This window comes from Leguminivora glycinivorella, chromosome 13 (genome assembly GCF_023078275.1).
Source record: "Leguminivora glycinivorella isolate SPB_JAAS2020 chromosome 13, LegGlyc_1.1, whole genome shotgun sequence".
NCBI lineage: Eukaryota > Metazoa > Arthropoda > Insecta > Lepidoptera > Tortricidae > Leguminivora > Leguminivora glycinivorella.
This window is the reverse complement of record NC_062983.1, coordinates 19,481,951-19,488,436: the sequence shown is the minus strand read 5'-3', so window position 1 is coordinate 19,488,436 and position 6,486 is coordinate 19,481,951.

The following is a 6,486-nucleotide window of genomic DNA, read 5'->3' as shown; positions in this document are numbered from 1 at the left end:
CGTGCTAGAAAGGGTCGGCATATTGGGCTCGCGCGGCGGGTAAAATACCTAATTTCGCCCGACGCCGAAATGTTATAACGCTCTTAACAACAACAGAGATGTTAGTGTCCTGCACGTGTCAAAATAAAGAATATTGGGAAGTTATAAAGGTTGTGGTAGACTTGTTGAACCATTCAATTAATTTTTTGAATAACTCGATGACAACAAGATACTAGTTTCTTAGAGAAATTAATGGTAATTGACCTAAAGAAACTTCCCTTCAAAGTCAACGGAAATAATATCGTATATTTATTACGCTATCCACTACCAAAAATTCATATCCGTATTGAAGTAGAAAAACCGGCCAAGAGCGTGTCGGGCCACGCTCAGTGTAGGGTTCCGTAGTTTTTCGTATTTTTCTCAAAAACTACTGAACCTATCAAGTTCAAAACAATTTTCCTAGAAAGTCTTTATAAAGTTCTACTTTTGTGATTTTTTTCATATTGTTTAAACATATGGTTCAAAAGTTAGAGGTGGGGGGGGGGGACGCACTTTTTTTTCCTTTAGGAGCGATTATTTCCGAAGATATTAATATTATCAAAAAACGATCTTAGTAAACCCTTATTCATTTTTAAATACCTATAACTATATATCACACGTTGGGGTTGAAATGAAAAAAAAACAGCCCCCACTTTACATGTAGGGGGGGGTACCCTAATAAAACATTTTTTTCCATTTTTTATTTTTGCACTTTGTTGGCGTGATTGATATACATATTGGTACCAAATTTCAGCTTTCTAGTGCTTACGGTTACTGAGATTATCCGCGGACGGACGGACGGACGGACGGACGGACAGACAGACATGGCGAAACTATAAGGGTTCCTAGTTGACTACGGAACCCTAAAAAATAATTTCATAAGTAGTTTGGATACATCACACAAAACAAATGAAACATTCATTTCTGAACTCATTTCACGTCGACAACGCGATATGACTGTTTTTGACATCACAATTTCACAAATATAACTTTTTGTTTGTTTTTTGTTCCAAGCTCATATAACCCGGCAGTTTAGGGTGAACAGGCATCTTCTGGCCGGCAAGCATGGTCGCGCGATAAATTATAAAACATCAGGCCGTCCCTATCGCACTATTTGTAAGTATTGCGACCATGCTTGCCTGCCTGGGTGAGCTCACTCCATCGTAGACCACGTCTTTGCCTTCGGCTAGTCTGTGGCCTAGAGTATAATCGAATACAGGGATAATCGCCGGTTGGTGTCATATGACATTTAGAGTAAATTGTCAACTTACAAGGGGCCTCTACGAGTTGGCTTCGGCCCCACGCACGCCTACCAAAAGCCCGGGACCCCTTGGTCCCAAGAATTTGTAACTGCCAAACAAATAATAATAATAATATTCGTCGGACACAGCGCGGATAGTCCGACGGTTCCTCTCTCTGCAGCCCTAACCACCGGCAGCTTGGGCCCTGCCTCGCTGCTGGCGGCACCCTAGGTTAGGTTTTTTATAATGTGCTTATATGTTTTTTATATTGTGCTGTATGTGTTTTTGTATTTTACTTTTATATTCATATTATAAACAGCTTAACCTAAGAATCAAAATAAATAAAGGAAATAATAATATTCTTTATTGTGCACCATACAGCAAAAAAAAAACACAATTTATGGATCACGATCACGCTTAATAACTAGGTAACAACAGGCGGTCTAAGCTTTTACCACCTTTACCACGGCGGTCTAGGTCGGAGTAAGCCCATTTATAATAAAAAAATCTCACATTTCATCAAAATGTTTAATTTCGTTTTGTTATTACGAAGCGGTTTTTGCTTAGCAAAAAACTGTTTTGATTAATAATGAACTGTTTATACAAGTCATGCAAAAGCTGATGCCGATGACCCTTTTCCGTATTTGGAATTCCATTCATTAATGGAAATATTCACACTTGAAATAAAACTATGCAAGCAGAGACCGCGGGTGATTCACCTTTTGACCACGAACTCTACAAGGGGTTCGAAACTTTGCTATTTGTTATACCTGCATTTATTATATTATGCGATCCCCTATAAACATATATTTCAACTACCGCGATAACCGAAAAATAATTTGCACACTTTTTTGTAAATGTATATACCTATCGAAATAAGAAGCAATAATTAAAAAAACCTAATAGCAACGATGAAATTTGATTTTTATTAATTAAAACCACCATCACCAACCATCTTTAAGGCACTAGTCCCACCGCGAGCTAGTAAGCTATGAGCTATTGGCTATAAAAACGAACAAAAGATAGTCGCTCCCGTGCAAATAAAAGAGACACGGCGATGTTTATATTACTCGCCCAGCGGTGAGCTATCAAAATCGCCGTGTCTCTTTTATTCGCACGGGAGTGCTTAAATATCTTTTGTTCGTTTTTATAGCCGATAGCTCATAGCTTACTAGCTCGCGGTGGGACCAGTGCCTAAGAGTGGCACTGAAACTTGAGTGGTTTCATGTGCTCTGCCTACCTCCTTATAACCACCATGTCTCTTAATTACCATGTGGTATAACTTTAAATAACTTAAAAGCCATTCATCCTTCTACTCATTTGCGCCAGATTGTGTCTAATAAACCTATACCTATAACTATAGGTACCTATAAGTTATTTATGTATAACTATTGTTGTCTTACTACTTAATTCTCTCACTTTTGGTCGGTATATACGTAGTTTTCCTACTACTTTAATTCAAATTTCACCTTTTGCATACTTTTACCACATAAGGTTTATATTACAGTGAACAAACTCGCAAGCTAAAATGTTTTTAAAGAGAGTCTGATTGAATCAGCTTCGATAACTTTTTATCAGATTCGTTCGTAACTGCTCAATTAGGCTTATCCGGGGTCATCGGACTCTGACCTTACTACTCTAATACCGTAATTAATCATTAGTTAAGTTATTTATTGCTATTCGATGATTAATTTACAATTTTGTAATTTAACTTGAATTAGACGGTAGCGGTTAACTTCTTAGAACGATTGTGGGTCGATTATTCCTTGGAAAAGTCTTTATAGATAATTTTTGAGCCGATACTTTGACGTCGAACGGAAAACATCGTGAGGAAACCGGACTAATCCCAAAAGGCCTAGTTACCCTTTGGGTTGGAAGGTCAGATGGCAGTCGCTTTCGTAAAACTAGTGTCTACGCCAAATCTAGTTGTCAAAGCGGACCCCAGGCTCCAATGAGCCGTGGTGAATGCCGGGATAAAGCAAGGAGGAGAATGATAATACTTTGATGTCGACCCCAAGAGGTGACGGGTTAAGATTTGAACCCAGGATCTTTAACGGGCAGGGTCACTATTGACTACGCCAGACCGGTCGTTAGTACCTACAATACCTTATCATAAGGTAATGTTACCTCAGGAGGCAAAGTTGTCACTTTTAAATACGTTTGATAGTATCTTAACAAATAAAATAAAATTAAAATAAATAAATATTGGGGAATAAAAATAAATAAATATTGACCTTACACAGATCAACTTAGCCCCAAACTAAGCAAAGCTTGTACTATGAGTGCTAAGCGACGATATACATACTTAAGTAGATAAATATATACTTATATACACAGAAAACATCCATGACTTCAGGAACAAGTATCTGTGCTCATCACACAAATAAATGCCCTTACTGGGATTCGAACCCAGTACCGCGGCTCAGCAAATAGACATAGTTTTGTCTATCCTATTTACTTCTTGACTTATTTAAACTTGATATAGTTCTATATACTAGACCGCCCCCAACATGTGTGTGTTTTTTGTAACTATTGTTCTGATTATAATCTCCGGTGCGGTGGAAAGCGGTTACCGTAACCTATGGACGCCTGCATTTAGTATTTAGAACTAGTATCGATAAATGAGTTTATCGATATAGGAAGTCCCTAGCTGTCAAGAAGTTTCGCCCCACGAAATCCGATGTCTGATTATAATCTATTTCGGTATGTATACCTACTTATATAATACACGTATCTGGCCGATACTTCGAAACATCTGCTATTGATTTTGACTGCTTAGATAACAATTTTCAATTAAGTACAATTTGTGATATAACCCTTTTGTATCAATCGTCCCTTTTCTCGAAATTGCTATTAATTCGTATTAATTCGTTTCCATTTGTTTAATTATTAATTTGACCCAAATGTAAAACACCAGTTTTCCTCACACAATACGCAGAATGGATTAAAAAGTTTTAATTAGTAAGCAGTTTCTTACGTTTCCACAAAAAGGTGAAACCTGATTTTCCTGGATTTTTGACTCGTTCTACTGTTAATGAACACCACTCTTCAGAGCATCATTTAAAAAAAAAAAAAAGGATGTTCCGACATTTCCAATACCATTTTTCACGTGAAGTAGTGGCAACTCAACAAATTCCACAAAATTTTTGGTTGATTGATTTTAATAGCGGATTCTGCTTTTATTTACTGTTATCAAAGACCAAAAAAATATCAGATCAGAAAATTTTCTTTATGTGACAATGTCCAGTTTAGCCAATATGCCAAGTCCTTATCGAAAAAGACGCGAATGTCTCTGGCGGAGATAAGTTACTTCGTTCGATGAACATGTTGGCTACGAATTCTGAAAGTTATTCTAATTCCCTGTGGTTTCGCTTCAAATACGATACGGGCATGCAAGGGGCATGTTATTTAAAGTTTTGCAAACCACAATTCGTTCTGTTAAATGATTTCAAAGTTAATTTATTTTTAACAAGCAGAAACGTCTGCGAAAGATGGTGCTTATTAAGTTAGGTCTTAGGTTTTGAGTGAGACATGAACTCACGGCCTACGGATCCACAAGTGAAGTCTCACCCGATCTAGTATTTTTAATCATTGATCTAGAGCGCATTGCAGTCCTCATCGTCATCATAATTGGCGTAGTGCTGTATTGGCCCTTTGTCGCTCTGAAATGATTTGTATTTTCAAAGTTTTGTAAATGCCGTATCTTCCAATGAAGATTAAAAGAAATGGGAATCTTAAAATGATAACAAATTGAAATACTACTAACAACATTATAATTATTCAAGGGGATTATCAGAATTTGGGTCAATTAGCCTGTTGTTAAGAAAAATTAACTCGCTGTCAGTTTTGTGACGATAATTAAACATAAAATCTGTCTAAAAAATTACTTTTTTCACATTATTAAGTAGATTATCGCTTAAGGTTTATGTAATTAACACAAAAACAATATTTTTATTGAAATTTCATGTTTGATCGTCACAAAGCTGACAGTGAGTTAATTTTTGTTAACAACTTACGCTAATTGGGGGGTCCTAAATTCTGAAAATTCCCTATATCTAAATACAGATGTAGTGCGGAAGTTCAGTCAATGTCAGTACATCTTATACTGAGACCGACTGAAATAGCATGACACGTTCGTACCTTTCCGTAACAATACGACTCTTTTCGCACTGCATCTGTAATTACCAAAGTAAACAATAACAATGATCCTATCACTGCACTTCAATCTATCACCACATCTGCTAATACGCTAATATTCCCAAAATGGCGTCCAAACAGCACTCCAATCCATCAGCATAACTCCTAAAAACGCCAAAAAATCTCCAAAAACTTTTAAATATAATCTGTAACATGAAAGCGTCAATTACGGCAGCGGTAAAAACATTAATCGTACAAACCAAACACATACGGCAAACAAACATCAGTCACGTGGATGGATGCAATCAGTTCCGGAGTTCACACACCTGCGTATTTAAAGACGGCCACACACGAGCGACTGCGACTGTTTTTAGGGGGCGACACACGAGCGTTCCGTTAATCGACTAAAGTCTGCTGACTGCCCTAAAGTTTGCTGCTAAAAGCCCGAAGTACGGTAAAACCTAGGTTTTACCGGTACATCCTAGGTGTTATACCGATTGGTAAAAACTCAAACTGAAAATATTGCTGGCAGAAACTAGCCTTCGAACATAATAATTCGTATCGTAGGTATATGAAAACTCGCCAAGACGACCTTAGGCTTCAATATATTATCCTAAGTAACAAGAAGAAATGATATTTTATGTTGTTATAATTAAATTTCAGGACGGACCATTGAACTTGGCATCCATTTAGATTTCACTTCTTTTTAGGCTTGTGCCGTTTCGTTCGTTGATCGGAGCGCTCCGATCTCGTTCAATCACTCCCACGAACTAGTTCGCTCTTTTAGGTCTTTTGCTCATTTAGTTCAGCCAGACCAGCGACCACTGCGGTCGGAAAGATCAGAACGAATGGGACCGAATAGTGTCAAAATGATACGAATAGTCCACAGATAGTAACATTCCGGGCCGAAAGGTTGTAAGTAACCGAAGTTTAATATGAAAACTTGACTTTTTTTGTTGCTCTGCTAAGTAGCTCTCGCTCTCGATCGGCGCGGTCACACATTCGTTCTCGATCCAAACCGCTCGCGCTCGCCGATCCTATACTGAACTAAATGAGCAAAGACCGATTTTCAGACCACGGAAAGATTCAG